At 32.7% G+C, this 22672-nt stretch overlaps 2 protein-coding genes and 2 long non-coding RNA genes across 13 annotated transcripts in view; 3 read left to right on the forward strand and 1 right to left on the reverse strand.

The window, feature by feature from the left end:
• Positions 1–22672, forward strand: part of Ten-m (teneurin transmembrane protein Ten-m) — a 683381-nt gene that overhangs the window by 414781 nt on the left and 245928 nt on the right. The window lies entirely within an intron of this gene.
• Positions 1–22672, reverse strand: part of LOC145970917 (uncharacterized) — a 110775-nt gene that overhangs the window by 85994 nt on the left and 2109 nt on the right. The window lies entirely within an intron of this gene.
• Positions 15374–16804, forward strand: LOC145970921 (uncharacterized). Its single transcript, XR_014438674.1, has 3 exons — positions 15374–15731; positions 15984–16319; positions 16717–16804. It is a non-coding gene; the product is annotated as an uncharacterized LOC145970921 (long non-coding RNA).
• On the forward strand, positions 18555–20021 carry LOC145969643 (uncharacterized). Its single transcript, XR_014438212.1, has 3 exons — positions 18555–18909; positions 19162–19497; positions 19896–20021. It is a non-coding gene; the product is annotated as an uncharacterized LOC145969643 (long non-coding RNA).

Raw genomic sequence — 22672 nt, forward strand, 5'->3', positions numbered from 1 at the left:
TTTTCTCTGGACTTTGAGACGAGCCTTAGCGCGCGTTTACCATTCGCAGCTCATGATAAATTGTGCATGGCGGAACATTTTAACGGCCTCGTTTCTTTCTGCGTTTAAGTACCGCGCAAAAAGAGCGCGGAGAGATCCACGGAGGGAACGGGGCGCGGGAAATGTATAGAGGAGCGTAAAAAGGGGGCTGCGCCGAAAGGGAAAGCCGCTTACCCCTTTAACTCGCGGCGGTGTAAACGGCTCGCGGAAAAAAAGAGATACGGCGGTGAAAATGCCGAAAAGCCAGTTGGCATGCACATACCGATTTCCTTCCGCAACGCGAGAGGCGAGAACTTAAGCTCTTCGCCGAGCCAGCCGAACCCGGCGCGTCGCGAGCCAACGCACGTGTGTGCGTTGCCAACGTACGTGTACGCGTGCATGCGAAGCGCCCTGCAAACTCATTAGGGGCTGAAATAAATACTGCGCTGCACTCGCACTTCCGCCTCGCGCCACTGCCGCCGGTGTTGCAGGCTGCACGAGAGAACTTCCGATGAAAGTTTCTCCTAATGAGAGGCAGCGCGAGAGAGAGAGAGAGAGAGAGGGAGGGAGAGGGAGAGAGAGAGACGCAGAGACAGAAGAGAGCAAAATAGCGAGCGGAGACGCGAGATGGGGAACATGGGAAACCTGCCGCGTCGCGTTTCACCAAAGTCAGATGCTTTTTTCCAGTTTCCATGCTCCTCCTGCCAGAGAGTCGCGACGTTTCTCTTCCCTCGCTCCCCTTCCCACCACTCTTCGACCGCTTCACTCGTCCCACTCTCAAGTGTTTTGGTCGTTCGAGCAAGCTGCTGCCCTCCTGTTTCTCCCTATACTCCTCATTCTTCTTCCCTGCTTTCGTATCTTCCCCTCCCCTCCGGCCGTCCGTGTCATACCATTCTCTATCCTTCCTTCCTTTATGTTCTTCCGTGCCCTCTCTCATCTCTCGGCTGTTTCCACATCGATAAGTAAGAAGTCCTCGCGAGAACTCTTCGTAGGAAAATGTCGAGAACCGGCTGTTCTCCGTGCACGAGTTGAAATAGAAGTACGGAAGGCAAACGAGATAAAGAAAAACGATGTCGAAGAGAGGAAAAAAGTTTGAAGACGGACTACTTCTCTTTTCCCTCCCGTCCCCTCGCGTATTTCTCCTTCTACGTCGTCTGCGTATTTTTTTTCCTCGTCGTGTGCTTGGGTCGAAAGCCTGTGTTTCTCTGCTTCCGCGGACGAAGATGCATGTTTGTAACGTGTGATTGCGCGCTACCTCCAAAGACCAATTATGCTACGAGAGGTCAAGCAACGCGTTGAATTAAAATGTAATAATACCCTGGTTGAATAAAGTAAATTTACAATTTTGTTCCACGCGCGCTCGCGATGGAAAATCTCGCATAGTTTATAAACTGTCGCCGATATAAAAATACCGATAGGCGCGGCTCGCTTTATCGCGCAAAAAATCTAATTATTAATAACACACGGATGCTATTAATACCATCGGGAGATTTCCTCCCCCGTCCGACAGATACACGCGTAATTACCGTCCGGGTTCGTGTAACAGACAGAATTTCCACGAACTAATATTGATTACTCGACGGAGATATTACGATTTAAAATTAATTTCGTGGAGCAGGAGACGCGCGCGCAGACAGTGCTGTAGCCACCCGGATTAGCCCCCTCGTCCTCGTCCTCGTCCTGCGCGACCTGCTTCGACCCCCCGTTAAGCCAACCTATTCTGTGATCCGCTTTCGCCATTTCAATTTCATTGTCCCCCTCCTCCCGTCCGCTCCGCTCGCTCTTCCGCATCTTCCGCGTCCTGAGAACGTCTACAGCTGCGCGTGCAGCCGCGAGGGTCCGATAGGCGCGTGAAAGATTTTCACGTCTTATAAGTTAGCGGAACAAAATGGGCGGAATCAATTATAATTGATATTTTTATTTGTTGCTCATTTGTTGCTAAAAAGTTGCCAAAGAAAAAAATTTGTTGCTCTGTCATTTTTTTAAAAAAATCATGTTCCGCTAAAGGAAGATTAAGTTAGCGGAACAATATATATAACAACAAAATTATACGTAATAATAATATAAAAATTTGTTGCTAATTTGTTGCTCTTAAAATATTCAATTTGTTGCTTGCAAAATAAATTTAAACAATAGCGGAAAACTTTTCACAGCGAGCAAAGTTACAAGAATAAACTATCAGAAAAAAATGTGTTGCTCGCTTAAATTTGGTATTGAGATATAGTTTGAATTTGTTGCTTTCGAAATATCCAAGTTCCGAATTTGTTGCATGCAAAATAAATTTAAATAATGATGAAAAACCTTTCACAGCGTGCAGAGCTACAAGAGTAAACTACTAGAAAAAAATTTGTTGCTCGCTTAAATTTGGTATTGAGACATAGTTTGAATTTGTTGCTTTCAAAATATCCAAGTTCCGAATTTGTTGCTTGCAAAATAAATTTAAATAATGATGAAAAACCTTTCACAGCGTGCAGAGCTACAAGAGTAAACTGTCAAAAATAAATTTGTTGCTCACTTAAATTTTATATTGGAATATAGGTTGAATTTGTTGCTTTCGAAATATGTAAGTTCCGAATTTGTTGCTTGCAAAATAAATTTAAATAATGATGAAAAACCTTTCACAGCGTGCAGAGCTACAAGAGTGAACTACTAGAAAAAAATTTGTTGCTCGCTTAAATTTGGTATTGAGACATAGGTTGAATTTGTTGCTTTCAAAATATCCAAGTTCCGAATTTGTTGCTTGCAAAATAAATTTAAATAATGATGAAAAACCTTTCACAGCGTGCAGAGCTACAAGAGTAAACTATCAAAAATAAATTTGTTGCTCCCTCAAATTTGGTATTGGAATATAGGTTGAATTTGTTGCTCTCGAAATATCCAAGTTTCGAATTTGTTGCAATAAGTTTAAATAATAAACAAATTAAATTACAAGAATATGTATATGACGATACAATAACAATTAATAAGATTTATATGGTCTTGAATACTTGTGCCAAATATATTAAGTAAAAATTCAGTCAATATGTTTTCGATGTAATTTAGACTTTGCACGCTGTGGAAGGTTTTTCGTTATTGTTTAAATTTATTTTGCAACCAACAAATTCGGAACTTGGATATTTCGAAAGCAACAAATTCAACCTATATTCCAATATCAAATTTAAGTGAGCAATAAATTTTTTTCTGATAGTTTACTCTTGTAGCTTTGCACGCTGTGAAAGGTTTTTTATCATTATTTAAATTTATTTTGCAAGTAACAAATTCGGAACTTGGATATTTCGAAAGCAACAAATTCAACCTATATTCCAATACCAAATTTAAGCGAGCAACAAATATTTTTCTGATAGTTTACTCTTGTAACTTTGCACGCTGTGAAAGGTTTTCAGCTATTGTTTAAATTTATTTTGCAAGCAACAAATTCGAAACTTGGATATTTCGAAAGCAACAAATTCAACCTATATTCCAATATCAAATTTAAGTGAGCAACAAATTTTTTTTTGATAGTTTACTCTTGTAGCTCTGCACGCTGTGAAAGGTTTTTCATCATTATTTAAATTTATTTTGCAAGCAACAAATTCGGAACTTACATATTTCGAAAGCAACAAATTCAACCTATATTCCAATATAAAATTTAAGTGAGCAACAAATTTATTTTTAATAGTTTACTCTTGTAGCTCTGCACGCTGTGAAAGGTTTTTCATCATTATTTAAATTTATTTTGCAAGCAACAAATTCGGAACTTACATATTTCGAAAGCAACAAATTCAACCTATATTCCAATATAAAATTTAAGTGAGCAACAAATTTATTTTTGACAGTTTACTCTTGTAGCTCTGCACGCTGTGAAAGGTTTTTCATCATTATTTAAATTTATTTTGCAAGCAACAAATTCGGAACTTGGATATTTTGAAAGCAACAAATTCAAACTATGTCTCAATACCAAATTTAAGCGAGCAACAAATTTTTTTCTAGTAGTTTACTCTTGTAGCTCTGCACGCTGTGAAAGGTTTTTCATCATTATTTAAATTTATTTTGCAAGCAACAAATTCGGAACTTACATATTTCGAAAGCAACAAATTCAACCTATATTCCAATATAAAATTTAAGTGAGCAACAAATTTATTTTTAATAGTTTACTCTTGTAGCTCTGCACGCTGTGAAAGGTTTTTCATCATTATTTAAATTTATTTTGCAAGCAACAAATTCGGAACTTACATATTTCGAAAGCAACAAATTCAACCTATATTCCAATATAAAATTTAAGTGAGCAACAAATTTATTTTTGACAGTTTACTCTTGTAGCTCTGCACGCTGTGAAAGGTTTTTCATCATTATTTAAATTTATTTTGCAAGCAACAAATTCGGAACTTGGATATTTTGAAAGCAACAAATTCAAACTATGTCTCAATACCAAATTTAAGCGAGCAACAAATTTTTTTCTAGTAGTTTACTCTTGTAGCTCTGCACGCTGTGAAAGGTTTTTCATCATTATTTAAATTTATTTTGCATGCAACAAATTCGGAACTTGGATATTTCGAAAGCAACAAATTCAAACTATATCTCAATACCAAATTTAAGCGAGCAACACATTTTTTTCTGATAGTTTATTCTTGTAACTTTGCTCGCTGTGAAAAGTTTTCCGCTATTGTTTAAATTTATTTTGCAAGCAACAAATTGAATATTTTAAGAGCAACAAATTAGCAACAAATTTTTATATTATTATTACGTATAATTTTGTTGTTATATACAGGGTGAGCCATTTTAATTAACGCACGCAGTTATTTCGGAAACAAAGCATTTTAGAGAAAAATGTTTCAGACAAAAGTTTTATGGTTTCGAGGGGGCCATAAGATGGTACCATTGGTTTGATCTTGAAGAGTTATTTGAAGGTCACATGAAGGTCACCTTCAATTTCTTAAATGGAACCTGCTATTTGTCATTACATATTCTTGTAGCTTATCTCGAGAGCTTTCCAAAACACTATAATTAAGTACTTTTTTGTTAAGTACTTTTTGAGTTATGAGGCTTGAAATAATTTATTAATTTTACATAAACCGTAAAATATCTTGTAAAATATTCATTTTTCGATTATCTTACCTTAATACTTTTATGTACAAAATAATGAGAGGAATCAATTGGTGTAAAGAAAACACATAGTTGTTTTTAAGAAAAAATATGGAATTGTTAATTGCAAATTACATATTTTTTCTTCAAAACAACTATGTGTTTTTTTTACACCAGTTGATTTCTCTCATTATTTTGTACGTAAAAGTATTAAGGTAAGATAATCGAAAAATGAATATTTTACAAGATATTTTACGGTTTATGTAAAATTAAGAAATTATTTCAAGCCTCATAACTCAAAAAGTACTTAACGAAAAGGTACTTAATTATAGTGTTTTGGAAAGCTCTCGAGATAAGCTACAAGAATATGCAATGACAAATAGTAGGTTCCATTTAAGAAATTGAAGGTGACCTTCATGTGACCTTCAAATAACTCTTCAAGGTCAAACCAATGATACCATCTTATGGCCCCCTCGAAACCAAACAACTTTTGTCTGAAACATTTTTCTCTAAAATGCTTTGTTTCCGAAATAATTGCGTGCGTTAATTAAAATGGCTCACCCTGTATATTGTTCCGCTAACTTAATCTTCCTTTAGCGGAACATGATTTTTTTAAAAAAATGACAGAGCAACAAATTTTTTTCTTTGGCAACTTTTTAGCAACAAATGAGCAACAAATAAAAATATCAATTATAATTGATTCCGCCCATTTTGTTCCGCTAACTTATAAGACGTCCACTTTTCAGCCCTGCCAGCGATCCCGGAAGGAAGAAACCGCGCGTGACTCGGGAATAAGCGAAATAATCTTCTTCGCCTCGGATAATCGCGTCGCGATGGACCTCCGACTCGACAAAGTCGGAAGAACGAGAAGGTCGATGACGCTTTTCGAGGGCATCGAAATTTTCTTCACCGCGCAAAAGTCCGATTCGCGATTCGAATATTCGCCACGTGACGTAAAGCGAGTAAAATCCGACAAGCGGGTAAGGTGTGTGTTTGAAATGTACAACTTTATCCACTTAAATCGTAACGTTTCTCGATTAAACCGCAACGAATGTTCGGGCCGAATGGAAAGGATTAAAAACACGATTTTGAAATTTGTTATTCGTCCAAACCGCGACCACCGCCGCGCACACAACAACAGCAGGAACAGGACTTCGTGCCATGCCTCGCATGATTTGCATCATAAAACTCTGTACACATATGTTTTAACGCGAACGTGCAACCGCGATGAAATAATGGAGCATACACAATCGAGAGCACGCGCTTGGCTACGGACATGCAATTGCATTCGCGCTCGGCACGAGACGGGAAAATCGTTGGGACACGAATTATTTCAAGTATATAGTACGTATAAGATGAACTCATTTTATATTTTAGAATAACTAGAATGAATAATATATAATACATAAATTATATATCATTTTATACATTTCCTTTTCTTATATATATTCTATTAGAAATATTATTCGATTAAAAAATTTCGCGAAATAAACAACAAAAATCCTACAGAAAATAATTTTTAGAAAGAGAAAATATTACAACAATTATGGACAAAAATTATCATTGTGTGATAAGTATTTGAACAATAAAAATATTTATTAAATATTATCATAATTTTTTTTCATAAAAATATTTCTACATTATCAGTTTTACATCAAAATATTTACATCACAAGATGAGCGACAATTACGGCGAGATACAAGAAAAGCGCGACTCGTTTCATCTCCTCTTTTCTTTTCCTCTGTTTTTTTCCCGGTATTTAGATGAACTATCAGGGCAAAATGCAATTTATCCACGGAAAATTGCAGCGGCCGACGAGCCGCGTGTTTAAGACGCGGCAGCGATAACTCGGCCCAACAACATTACAGACGCCGTTGCAAGTTCGCGCAGCTGCAGCTGCGCGAGAAGTACATCCAAAGTTCGCATTACGGCCGGAATCCGCATCTTTATTTCCGCGAGACCGTAAAACCGTAGGAATTCGCTGCGTGCGGATAGCAGGCTGTACTCGACTACATAACGGTGGATGGCAGCGGAAATCGTCCAAAGTGTATCTAGAAGCAATTCCGAGAGAAGGTATCTCCCGTCGAGAGATATATCCTCGATTGCCGGAATAATCCTTTCTCGAAATCTCGTAGCCTCTTACAACGGAAGCGGGAAGCCGGGAGCGGGAAAAATCGAAGACGATTTTTATTGCGCGATAAGAGCGGATATCGATGCCGATATCAAATGTACTCGGCGCGAGACGCGAGACGAAGTCGTATCTTTTCCGCGGCTTCCCTCGCCGAAAGATATAGCATTGTCCGAGGCAGTATTATATGCTCGAACGCGTACAATGGCCCAAATTCCAGCTCGGGTTCGCAAACCGTCCGTTGTCGTGTTTTCTTCGAATCGGCGCTCTGTATCCTACTTTTATTCAATTATGCACACGCTACTCCGATACGAAAATTACTGACTATAAATCCGTATTTTATATCTCGGAAACGTGCATAAACTATATTCCCGCTATATTTCATATTCCGTGTTTGTGAACGGAACGCCCACATGAATTATACGAACAAATTCAAATCAACGGATAAAATGCAATCTGTACTATAAAATATAACCGTAGAATTTAATCTCCAAATTTAAATAATAGATTCTAGTTTAATCGAAGTGTAATTGAAACGTAACATTTAATCGATCTGTATACGCGATTTATAATGAAACGTAGCCAGACAGAGAAACCTTCTCGCGACCCAGTCGAAATGAATCACCGACACACCTGTATGATCATAAATGCAAATGATTCGAAAAGCGGATCGTCTTATCTGTACGAAGAGCATGAATATAAAACAGTGTGACGTGCGTTAACCTGTTCCCAAAGCTCCTTGACTGACCGCACCCTCGCAATCAGATCGGTACCCCATCGATCGGCACCTACGAGAAGAGCCGCGGTTCATTCTTCAAGGAGAAAGAAACCGCGTTTCGTCCCCGTTCACGAGTCGTGTACGAGACGTCTCCCGATAGGATCACCAATTATTCTCGACGATGGGTCCGGAGAGCACGGGCCTGTCAATTATCTACCTGGGCCGTGAACCTCTCATCATGAGAAACGAGATCCTTGGTCAAACTGCCGAGACTTCATTCCGCTACATGCAACACTGATAGACACATTTACGCAGTCAATCTGATAGCGGTCGAGAAAATATCTACAGATTCGATCTCATTGTATTCGGTATTTGTTTACAGTGACGTGTCCACATTTCTTTTTATATGGAATTTGTAGCATATATTTATAATCAGTAAGCCGTAACAAAATTTTGTCAGCTTTAAAACAAGTATTATATTTGATTTTTTCTTAATAAATTATAACAAGTTACTTAATGTTTACATTTTATAATATATTTCAATTAATGATCGGAAAGCAAGCACATGTAAAATTATTAAGATTAATAAAAATTTATGTATAAAATAATCCTAAAATTTATTTTACTTAAAAAATTTTGTACCTGTAATCAATATATATAATTAATGAGCTTTAATTAAATTTGATCAAGATTAATAGAAGAATAATTTAATATTATAAAGAGACATCGGTAAATCTCGATCAGTCGGAACGTCTTTGTAGCTCGATGAAGCTGATAAATTTCACGCGACATTTGGCAAAGTATTCCAAAGCCAATCTAGATATCGTCATTTGAGCTGCCGTTCGAGAATGGCTTACTGAACCAAACGTTTGCGTTCCTCGTTATATCCCCGTACTATGTCGTCGGCTTTTGCTCTCCGTATCGTGCGCTGTGTGTATCTCTCTACCAGATTCTACCGAAAATACGCTGCAACGATTTATCGAAGCGAATTTGCGAATTAGCATCTCACTGCGTATTTGCTCACGACGTTTGCATCAGCTCATGTTTTTACCAAAGAAAATATATAATAGACGTCGCGGAAAATCGAAACGCGAAAATCAAAATTCCTAGTTTCCGAGTTACAAGACAAATTTTTAACGCGAGATCAAATAAACTGAAAAGTATGCTTCTGTGTAAACGATAACTCTTATTTAATTTTTCATGCAATTAATTACATTTTATACAATAGATAAAATACCTGACGCGAATATATTAAACACATTAAAATTGTATTAAATATTATTACATTTATTTATTACATAATTTAGACTTATCACTTTTGCAATCACGAGGAGGAATGCATGCGAAATACCGTAATAATATATTAATGAAAGTTTTTTTAAGTGAATTAAAGTTTCACCCAAATCTGTCTAATCCAAAGGAAATAGCGTGACAGTTTCAGACTCGTGACAGATAATCCAATCCATCCGAAAAGCGATAGCTCGATTCCCCGTAGCGATTTCACGACTCGTTAGATCAAAAGGGACGGCCCGGTAGGCTAGGATTCGGGTAAGGTCGAGACTCGCTTCTCGAATTTGCATGTCTAGTTTGTGTGTGTACATGTACAATTTGTTACCGCCGCCATTGCCGCAGCTACTGCTGATTGCTGATTATTCACAGACGCTAAAATATACACGGCTGAGCCCCGACCTGGCCGGAGTTTATGTACACGTGCACGGAGCCAAAGCGGAGGATTCATATAGCTGCGCGAAATCACGTATACCAACGAATGTATGCATTCCTGTGTATCGTTCGCGCAATTAAAGTAGACGCAGTCAACCAAACGGCAAACACACAATGATGATTTTAATATATCCACGGGGACCTAAAAAACATTCGTTTCCAAATACTCGTATAGATTTTATTGTATGCATACAGAATAAATTTGGATCGTGCGCCAAATTGCTAAATATTCAGATATCTACAATCGTATCATTCCATACACACACAATAGCGTACGTCATAGTATTTCGTCTTAAGATAACAAGAGTATTACGTAAAAGAAAATATCAAACGAAAAAATTATGTGAATATATTTATATAGTTGAATATCGATAAACAATTAATTTAATTAACTATAAGAAATTAGGCTCTGTATATTAAAATATAAACTTAAATTTAAACAGGCCATCAGAGCTAAACGCGGATGGTAGTGCGTAAGTTCAACGAGAATTAAGTTTTCGTTGAAATTTATTTGTGTGCACAGGGCACAAAATTTTCTTGGTACGATACCAAGCAAATTTTAAATAATTCTCAATTCGAGAAATTATTTAATTATTATCCCTCTATTTCCCCCCTGTAGTGTTGTAGGCGAGAAAAATATCGGGCTGAAAGTCGCTGAATCGGGAATCGAACCCGAGTCTTTCGCTTGCCGGGCGACTGCTCTTACCACTGAGCTATTCAGACCCCTCAACTCGATACTTCTCGGTCGCCTACAAATATATATTAAATTAAAGTATAACGCCATCTTCCGCCGGCGTGAATTAAATAACTATAAGAAATTAGGCTCTGTATATTAAAATATAAACTTAAATTTAAACAGGCCATCAGAGCTAAATTTAAACAGGCCATCGTACCAAGAAAATTTTGTGCCCTGTGCACACAAATAAATTTCAACGAAAACTTAATTCTCGTTGAACTTACGCACTACCATCCGCGTTTAGCTCTGATGGCCTGTTTAAATTTAAATTTATATTTTAATATACAGAGCCTAATTTCTTATAGTTATTTAATTCACGCCGGCGGAAGATGGCGTTATACTTTAATTTAATATATATTTGTAGGCGACCGAGAAGTATCGAGTTAAGGGGTCTGAATAGCTCAGTGGTAAGAGCAGTCGCCCGGCAAGCGAAAGACTCGGGTTCGATTCCCGATCCAGCGACTTTCAGCCCGATATTTTTCTCGCCTACAACACTACAGGGGGGAAATAGAGGGATAATAATTAAATAATTTCTCGAATTGAGAATTATTTAAAATTTGCTTGGTATCGTACCAAGAAAATTTTGTGCCCTGTGCACACAAATAAATTTCAACGAAAACTTAATTCTCGTTGAACTTACGCACTACCATCCGCGTTTAGCTCTGATGGCCTGTTTAAATTTAAGTTTATATTTTAATATACAGAGCCTAATTTCTTATAGTTATTTAATTCACGCCGGCGGAAGATGGCGTTATACTTTAATTTAATATATATTTGTAGGCGACCGAGAAGTATCGAGTTGAGGGGTCTGAATAGCTCAGTGGTAAGAGCAGTCGCCCGGCAAGCGAAAGACTCGGGTTCGATTCCCGATTCAGCGACTTTCAGCCCGATATTTTTCTCGCCTACAACACTACAGGGGGGAAATAGAGGGATAATAATTAAATAATTTCTCGAATTGAGAATTATTTAAAATTTGCTTGGTATCGTACCAAGAAAATTTTGTGCCCTGTGCACACAAATAAATTTCAACGAAAACTTAATTCTCGTTGAACTTACGCACTACCATCCGCGTTTAGCTCTGATGGCCTGTTTAAATTTAAGTTTATAAATTAATTTAATTGCTTTTATTCTATCGTGTGATATCAATATGTTATTAATAACATATGATAATTCGTGATAAAATTCTATTTATATTTTAATAAACATATATGTGTATATATTTCGATTCTTTAAATGTTTTCATTATAAACAGAATATCTCGAATATTCTAGATCGTCCTTTTATGCACTTGAGAATTATTTAATAGACAAAAAGAATCAATGTAGACGAAATAAAACAACAGAATATACGTGTTTATCTAAGAATTTAGCGCCGTTCAACGTGTGCTTTTGCCCCAGTTCGGAGCAAAGATTTGTCTCGCTGTAAATGGACGCTTTGCAGATCGTATAAAAGTTCGGTCGGTGGTTTACACAGGGCGCAGTATCGTCAAATTGCCGCAAAATAAGAAAGTTTATGTCGCTCGGTTTATATCGCCGGAAATCGGAGCGAGTCGGGTTAAACGACACGCGGAAACGACCGACAGGAGGGATCCTTACAAGGAGTTTTCTGTGAATAATTGCAGTCGTTACCGATAATTAACACGAAATACGCCTGCCCGGCAGCGTTGCGTAACCTCGTATAACATAAACGAGATACCGTTGTCGGCAATTATCGCTGCTTACGACAATTAATAATGGGATTTCCTTGATAACCGTGAGCCTCTTTCTTCCCCCACCGACTGTACGTTGTAGCGAGACGATAGTTCCTTTCGCTAAAGCCAACCCGGAAAAGGAGCTTTCTACCCCGGCCGTCTATTGTCCGCGGTAGCCCAATTTACGACGATTATTTACAGTCGGTGAAATTTATTTTCCCGTTGCTACACCGCGTTTTCCCTCCCGTGCTCGGTTTGTATCGTGGATGAGGCGAGGGTGGTTGGTCTGGCGGTCGCCAAAACACAGACGCCTCGTTAGCACCCACGCTAATAATAATTACTCGCCTGGTTTGACTCGCAAAGAGGGGGTAGTCTCGCATAGGGACGCAAGGACATTGACATCCTCTCCATAAAAGCTGAAATTTTCACCCCATTCTGTATTTCCTATCCTCCCGGATATTTCTCCTCTCGACATTCTACCTTATAAATATCAAATTTACAGTTTTAATGACATCTCTTTCTCCTCAAGTGTTAACACATCAAACAATCGCAATTTGTAAAATATTAATTACGGGATAATGTTAAAAAATCAAAATTGATGTCGAGGAAATTAAACGTCTGTAACACGTTTTTTGAATCTAGCAATAAATAAATAAATAATGTACATATAATTATTTTTGTAAATTATTTATGTATATAATTATTTTTGTATATTTAATTAAATATATTATGTTGCAAATACACTTTTGTGATATGCATTAGCGTTTATCTGTGCTCGCGACATTATGCGAAAATGCAACTTATTATCCCTCTTGTTGGCTAATAGTCGAATCTGAGAAGCTTAAACTGAATATATTCTCGCCTTTAATCCGAGGCGGTCCCCGTCGCCTTCTCCAGTATCGTAGAATTATATTTCTCCTGAAAGGAGATCGGATGAACCAATCATAATAACGAAATTTCAACTCTCAACGTCTGGCCGTCGCCTCCCGTCCGTCGAATGCGTATCGAATTTCTGCTTTAACAAAGCGAGAGTGAGAGAGAGAGAGAGAGAGAGAGAGAGAGAGAGAGAGAGAAAGAGAGATATAATTCAGTTTAATGCGGCGCTGAAATATTACATTCGGGAGAAATTTTAGAATTCGCGAGATTTCCACGCGTACCGGAAGAACACGGTCGCCGTATCCGCGGAACTTTACGCAAGCTGCCTGCGAGACGAAATCCACCTGCCGAGATAAGCTCGTGCTGGGCGTAATTGAACCGCAATGGTTCTAATCTCAACTGGACGCGTTTCTAACGGGAATCTTAAGCGCAAAGTAACGAGTGTAGTTAGGAGGATACTCTGCGAAACCACTGTGAACCCAGTTAGATATCCGCAGGCACAACGTGAGCCATTTGGCTATCCGACGAAATTTGTGTTGGCTTGCGATAAAACGGTACAGTTACATCTCCATTACCTTTGTGCTGAATTTCGATTTTATCGCGCAACAACTGTTCGCCATATAAATTGATAGATTATCGACAAGAATCTTTATAAAACACTTTTAAATTTATTAATAAAAAAATTTAAATGAGCCAATAATCAATTGTTAAAGTTGATAATTTCTATTAAGTTAATTTTATAGATTTATATATCTCATTATATATTTATATATAAATCGTATAAATTATGTGAATCTGGCGGAATCTGGTCTACATTGATTATAAATTTCCAAAATATAATACATGTAATATCACATATAAATGTAAACGTCTTTTCCTAAAAATTTATATATATAATACATGTGCGTTTTTTTCTGCAATTTATCTGTAGATCAACTGCGCGATCAGATAGAATTTTTGCAAGCGAAATAGCAGCAGTATTGTTTAAAACTGCACCATTTCTTCCCTTGATGCGGAGATATAAAAAAATATGATTATCCTATATACCCACTCTCGGACTTCAGCGTAATTTTTTTCGAACGACCGCCGCGTTCACTAGTGAAAATACAGTTTTTTTCACGGTACATGGCAGTAAAAAAAGTGCTTTATAGTAGTAATATACAATAACGCTCAATGAAATAATCTTACGCGCGTGCGTTTCCACCGAAAAGCTTGGAATATATATTAGTTTCTCTTACAGCTTTCTTCGTAAATTTATGCGATATCTTTCAATAGCGTTTCATTACTTTTTAAATGTAAATATAAAGGTACAATGCGTATCGTATCGCTGCGAATAAGAAAATTTCAGAGCACTGAAGAACGAAAACGAAAGTGTCTGACATCGCGTATCGTAAAAGTTTCCAAGAATAAAAAAGAGAGATGCTTTAAACAAGAGCAAATTCCATGTACAAATGTTTACATGCAAATTTTTTTTTTTCAGACCCATTCAAGTGGTCTTTATTGTTTGTAAAACGTTCCAAATTTTTTTGTTTGATAAAATACACAATCTTCTCTACATATACTGGGTGTTCCACTTTAACAGTCACGCTGTAATAATTTGAAAACACGGCGTTTTGGAAAAAAATTTTAAATAAAAGTTGTTTGATTCTGACGAACAGAAAAGATGCGAATATTAGTTGACCGTGGCCAAATTTTTTTCATAAATGAAAAAATTCGTCTAATTCTACATATATATCTTACCTAATATAAAATTATCATTATAGATTTCATATAGAAATAATTTATCAAATTGTGTCATATTATTGTAAAAATATATTAATTAAAAAAAATATTAAGTTTTTATTCCTTCAAATTTATTCATATGTGATACGTAATTAATTGTAGGCTAGAAACAGTACAATTGATACGTAATTTTAACACTAATATCATTAAAAAATAATATAATATACTTATTTCATTTAGAATTAATTTAATATATACATGAAAGTTATTTATTAGATATAGAAAAAAGTATGTTATAATAAATTAATCATAAAAACAGCAAGTATTTTTTACATCTGAAAACTAATTTTCTGGATTAACGTAAGAACTGTTAAAAAGAACATTCTCTTACGTACATAGATTGTTAAAATGATTCCCAATTTAAGTTTAAAAAGAATTCAATTAGATTTTAAATCAAAGTAAAAAACAAAATCCTTGCACATAATATTAACTTTAATCTTCAACTGATTATATTTTTCTTCTTATTTGTGTTAATATTTAGTATAAATTTCAGATATGGTTATGGAAATATAATAGACATGAAAACAATACGAGGCATTAGTCAGATTTAAACTATATATCAATATTTATATTCCTGCAGAGAATCATATCTCTTGTCACGACCTTTATTGTCGGTTAAAATTTCCACGAATACATCTCGGAGAATCAGTTATCTTCTTATATTTAGTACAATAAATCCTGTAATATAAAGTATAAATATAATATTAACGCGCAAACATGGAAAATTGGACATTTGGAACAAATGGAATAGCAAATTGCAAATTTTGTGAAAAAAGTTATACAAATTATTCCATAGACAAAATAAGTTTATACAAACATATGCGAACTGAACATAACAAGACTTTCCATCTCAAAAGTAATTGGTTCAATCATTATATCGCACTCGAAAAGAACATAGCGCAGTGCAAGCTTTGTAATCGCGAATATAAAATTACCTCACCTACTCTTGTATCACATTCAAGAAAACATAAATCTAGACTAGAAATAAATACTGACACAGGTAAAGACAAACAAAGTATTTTTATAAATATTCAAATTATTTTCAATTATAACTATTATTAAATTGTTATAATATTCTGATTGTTATATAACATATTATTACAATATATTAATATAAGTTGTAAAGTCATACATTTAAGTAATTGCGTACAAGAAAATTTTTTGATCGATGTAATATTCGGAGATCTGAATAGATTTATATATACGCATTATTTAAATGTTGAATAATAGTTGTATTAATATGATCTTAAAGCGCAAAGATGCAAGAAACAAAATTATTGGTGGGTAAAATATTGCACGTTAAAAAACAATGAAACACAATGCAAATTTTGTACTTCAAGTTATAAAATTATTATTCCTACGCAAAATTTTGAAAATCATGTAATAAATTGCCACCCAACATTTTACATTGAAAATTACATTGAAAATTCGAAAAAAAATTGGGTATGGCAGTATTTCGCACTAGAAAACAATATAATAGCTGCAAAGTGCAGCATTTGTGATAGCTATTTAAGGGTGACTTGTAACAGTTCAAATATTACACGCCATTTAAATAACATTCATAAAGATAAAATTAGAAAACAGCAAGGTAAGAAAAATAAATTTATGTATATTCCTTTTTTTTAATATATACTTTTACATATATGTATACAATGTTAATTTACAAAATCAGATGTTTGACAACTGTATACATTATAAAGATTTTAATTAAAGCTAATACTATATGAAGGTATAATAATTAATTTTCTTAAGCCTATTATTTAATTATAATTGATATAGTTTGCGAAATCATACGGTTCGATAATACATATATAAGAAAAAATTTGTATTTAAGTTTTATATACAGATCTAAATATATTCTGATATTCGGATAATAAGTGATTTAATTATAGCAATTTCATGATTTAATTAAATAATGTGATTTATAAAACAATGTTCGTTGATACTAAAAGACCATTTATTTTTTGAATTATTTTGAATGCTAGATGGTGAATCAAGTCAAGGATACGTTCATGATAGCGCGGAAATAGATCAGAAAATTTTGTCAAATTTTATGCTGAACGCAGTCCAAATATATAAACGCAGCATGAAAGAAAACGAAAAACGGGGATAACAAGGTAAATTTATCTTATAAATTTTTCAATAAGCTTCAATTATATGCTAAACTTATTTATAACTATATATAACAAATCAATTTTTTGCATTTATATAAATATAATCGACAATTTACAAAATTTTATATGTAAATAATCGCATACGAAAAAATTTTCAGTTCATCTAACATTTGAAGATTTGATATTTTTTGATAATAAGTGACTTAATAATAACAATTATAAGATCTAATCGAACAGTGATTGTGGCATTTTAATGTTGAGACTATTTCAACAATTTTTATTATTTTTAATCATTTCGTATACAGATGTCGAACCAATTCAAGGGCAAAAATTTTCTGATGGCACGGATTCCGAAACAGATGTTGAAGATAATGCTATAGCAAATAATCACCAATAATAACACTATCGTTTTGTTTTATACAGTTACAACAATTTACACAATTTTCTTATTAAACGGAAGAAATGATACTTTTAATAAGTAGTTCTTTGTTTTGCATTTGCAACATAAAAAACAGAGAGTAATTTTAAAAATTAAATAAAATTAACTTAAGAAAATTAAATAAAAAATAATATTGACTTTCTATTATATTATGGAAATATACTGTAGTGGTAATAATTAATTAATTTAGATGACAAGTTTTTATTTATTGAAATGTATTAACGTATGTATAATAAAAGTAACTTGAAATGGTTTGCATTAATAAATATCGTATTAATTTCTAATTAGTTTAATATAGCATACAATACAGTAAAGGCTAACAACTATAAAAACTTAATATCATTAACCGTTGTTAAGTTAATCATGCGTACTTTTTTCTTCATTGTAAAAAAAATATATTGCTGATTAGTAATCAAAATCACGACATAATTATAATTTATTTCAAAATTGTTTATCTATATTTACGTCCGACTCATTAGAAAATACATTTTAGCAGATATGATATTTAACTTGAAAAAATCTGATTAGAAATTGAGTTTCAGTTAGATATGTAACAAGTTATATGAATCATACAATACATGACAAACTAAAAAAAGTCGTTCGAATATTGATTTTTAATATTTATTTATTAGTATATTATATGCGGCTAGCGCGCATATCTAATTGTACTATAAATTTAAAGATATGGTCATACACTACAAATAAAAAACAACACGAGATTGTTATTAGTCAAATTTAAACTATGTATCAATATGATGTATAATTTTATTAATGCTAATATAATTTAAAAAATAATGTAATATACTTATTTCATGTAGCATTAATTAAATACATGCACAAAATATTTCTATTAGACATGGAAGAAATTATGTTATTAATTAATGAAAAGAGTAACGGGAGTATATTTTTTATCTGAGAATTAATTTTATGGATTAACGTTTGAATCGTCAAAAAAAATATTCTCTTACATATATATAACTTGTTAAAATATTAAATTTAAGTTTAAAAGAATTTAGTTAGATTTTAAGTCAAAGTCAAAAACAAAAACGTGCCTTTGACACATAATATTAATTTTTAATCTTCAACTGATTTTATTTTTCTTCTTATTTTATTTTGTGTCGATATTTGGTAAAAATAGGTACGATACAAAGCAATACGAGACATTAGTCAGATTTAAACTATATATCAATATTTATATTCCTGTAGAGAATCATATCTCTTGTCACGACCTTTATTGTCGGTTAAAATTTCCACGAATAAATCTCGGAGAACCAGTTATCTTCTTATATTTAGTACAATATCCTGGTAATATATAAAGTATAAATATAATATTAACGCGCAAACATGGAAAATTGGACATTTGGAACAAATGGAATAGCAAATTGCAAATTTTGTGAAAAAAGTTAAACAAATTATTCCATAGACAAAACATATTTATACAAACATATGCTAACTAAACATAACAAGATTTTCCATCTCAAAAGTAATTGGTTCAATCAATATATCGCACTCGAAAAGGACATAGCGCAGTGCAAGCTTTGTAATTACGAATATAGAATTACCTCACCTACTCTTGTCACATTCAAGAAAACATAAATCTAGACTAGAAATAAATACTGACACAGGTAAAGACAAACAAAGTATTTTTATAAATATTTAAATTATTTTCAATTATAACTATTATTAAATTGTTATAATATTCTGATTGTTATATAACATATTATTACAATATATTAATATAAGTTGTAAAGTCATACATTTAAGTAATTGCGTACAAGAAAATTTTTTGATCGATGTAATATTCGGAGATCTGAATGGATTTATATATACGCATTATTTAAATATTGAATAATAGTTGTATTAATATGATCTTAAAGCGCAAGGATGCAAGAAACAAAATTATTGGTGGGTAAAATATTGCACGTTAAAAAACAATGAAACACAATGCAAATTTTGTACTTCAAGTTATAAAATTATTATTCCTACGCAAAATTTTGAAAATCATGTAATAAATTGCCACCCAACATTTTACATTGAAAATTACATTGAAAATTCGAAAAAAGATTGGGTATGGCAGTATTTCGCACTAGAAAACAATATAATAGCTGCAAAGTGCAGCATTTGTGATAGCTATTTAAGGGTGACTTGTAACAGTTCAAATATTACACGCCATTTAAATAACATTCATAAAGATAAAATTAGAAAACAGCAAGGTAAGAAAAATAAATTTATGTATATTCCTTTTTTTTTAATATATACTTTTACATATATGTATACAATATTAATTTACAAAATCAGATGTTTGACAACTGTATACATTATAAAGATTTTAATTAAAGCTAATACTATATGCAGATATAATAATTAATTTTCTTAAGCCTATTATTTAATTATGATTGATATAGTTTGCGAAATCATACGGTTCGATAATACATATATAAGAAAAAATTTGTATTTAAGTTATATATACAGATCTAAATATATTCTGATATTCGGATAATAAGTGATTTAATTATAGCAATTTCATGATTTAATTAAATAATGTGATTTATAAAACAATGTTCGTTGATACTAAAAAACCATTTATTTTTTCAATTATTTTGAATGCTAGATGGTGAATCAAGTCAAGGATACGTTCATGATAACGCGGAAATAGATAAGAAAATTTGGTCAAATTTTATGCTGAATGTAATCCAAATATATAAGCGCAGCATGGAAAGAAATGAATAACGGGGATAACAAGGTAAATTTATCTTATAAATTTTTCAATAAGCCTCAATTATATATTAAACTTATTTATAACTATATATAACGAATCAATTTTTTGCATTTATATAAATATAATCGACAATTTACAAAATTTTATATGTAAATAATCGCATACGAAAAAATTTTCAGTTCATATAACATTTGAAGATTTGATATTTTTTGATAACAAATGACTTAATAATAACAATTATAAGATCTAATCGAACAGTGATTGTAGCATTTTAATGTTGAGACTATTTCAACAATTTTTATTATTTTTAATCATTTCGTATACAGATACTGAACCAATTCAGGGTCAAAAATTTTCTGATGGCACGGATTCCGAAACAGATGTTTAAGATAATGCTATAGCAAATAATCACCAATAATAACACTATCGTTTTGTTTTATACAGTTACAACAATTTACATAATTTTCTTATTAAACAGAAGAAATGATATTTTTGATAAGCAATTCTTTGTTCTTTTGCGTTTGCAACATATAATGCAAGATAATTTTATGAATCAATTCAAGAAAATTAAATAAAAAATAATATTGACTTTCTGTTATATTATGGAAATATACGTAATAGTAATAATTAATTAATTTAGATGACAAGTTTTTATTTATTGAAATGTATTAACATATGTATAATAAAAGTAACTTGAAATGGTTTGCATTAATAAATATCGTATTAATTTCTAATTAGTTTAATATAGCATACAATACAATAGAAGCTAACAACTATAAAAACTTAATATTATTAATCGATATTAAGTTAATCATGCGTACTATTTATATTATTAATGTTATATCCAGGTATGATAATTAATTTTTTGTTACTTTTATTATATAGAATAGCCCACTCTTTATAACTTGATATTTTGGAAATTATGTCATCGATTTTAAAGGTTTATGTTTTGAATTGTATAGGTTTGATCTTTTAAATTTAAATGAAAAGCCTTTAAATTTAAATGAAAGTTAGGCCCGGTTGCGTGACTGGCACGCAAGATAATTTTAAAATTTTAAATAGGAACTCTATATAATATTACATTTGCGAATTCTATGTTAGCAAACAACTTAGTTCTCTGAAATATATTTTTGTTAAAAAATATGATGATGTGAAATTTTCACTTATAACTATATAAAAAGATCACGAATCACACGCAAAATCAAAATTACAATATTTTACTGTGACTTATATAATTTATGTTATTATATAATTTATTATGTTATTATATATGTTATTATATAAATGTCCTTGGAAACATTTATCCGAATTAATAAATTCATTTCAGATAAAACCGAGTTCTTTTTATCAAGATAGAACTCAAAAATTTCACAGGGGGTTTCCATTAAAAATTTTAAAGTTGCTCTCCGTCCCACCCACTAATTAGAATTGGAAGACCAACTTCCATTCAAATTTGAAAGCTTTTCAATCTATGCAATCCATGCAATTCAAGACTCAAATCTTTAAAATCCGTGACATAATTTCCGAAATATTAAGTTGTAAATTATGTGGCCATCCTGTACAAGTATAATTAATAATTTGTAAAATCATAAATGTAAATAATTGCATAAAAAATTTTTTGGTTCTAATAAAATTTGAATACTCGAATATTCTGATAATAAACAATTTAATAATAATTATATGAGATTCAACAATATGTTATATATTATATATTGTTAAATTATATATACAGTTTCCTAAATTTTTAAAATTGCAAAAATTTCCTAATTAATCTCCTAAAAAAGAATATTACATTTAACGATATTTTTTATATATATTTACATCCATAATATATAATACATCCGTAGATAGCAAACATAAATATAATTTTATATTGTAATCAATTTTTATATAAATAACTTTGTGACAAGTATTAATAAAAATTATCCTTCTTTTGTTGCAGGTGAGTGCATTTTACATTTCTACAAATATCACGGTGAGTTAAATATTACAGTATATAATCATTTTTACAAATTGATTTAACCTCAACTATTCATCCTAAATTAATAATATTAAATAAAAATAAAATTTAACATTTTTTTTGTATAAATACAAATAAAAATTTACGACATCTAAAAATATAATTTGCAAATCTGCAGTAATAATACCATAGATATAATAATGATGCCAAACTCGTACTGTAAATTCGATGGCAAATATGTGAGTCTGCGTGTGGTAACAAGCGCATATACCAAATTACTAAACAGCAAAGACAAGACATATATAACGGCCGTATACCAAGTAACGCGTGCAACGGCGTCGGGAATATAGAGGCTAGGATGGAGGCAACTCAATGCATTATTCAGCTCGGTCAACCCTAACTCACGCAAGATGCATCCTCGCCTTCCTTCATCCACTTCCAGAATATACTACAGTGGTCACCCATACGTCTCCATGCATATACGTGTGCTGAGCACGCACATCGGTTTAACGTCTATGACCCGAAGATTTGTACTTCGACAGTCACGTCAATAATCATTTATCATCGATTTTGTAGATCTCTTATTATTTTTCAATTTGTTAACTAACGCAATATATTAATATTCGATAATAGGGACCGTGAAAATTCAGAAAGTATTGCAAGATGACAGAAAATGATCTGTTAGTTAACGAAAGATCAGTTAGGTAGA

Source organism: Camponotus vicinus, unplaced genomic scaffold (assembly GCF_025532165.1).
Source record: "Camponotus vicinus isolate PSW18456_S1 unplaced genomic scaffold, iyCamVici1.0 SCAF_4, whole genome shotgun sequence".
NCBI classification, from domain to species: domain Eukaryota; kingdom Metazoa; phylum Arthropoda; class Insecta; order Hymenoptera; family Formicidae; genus Camponotus; species Camponotus vicinus.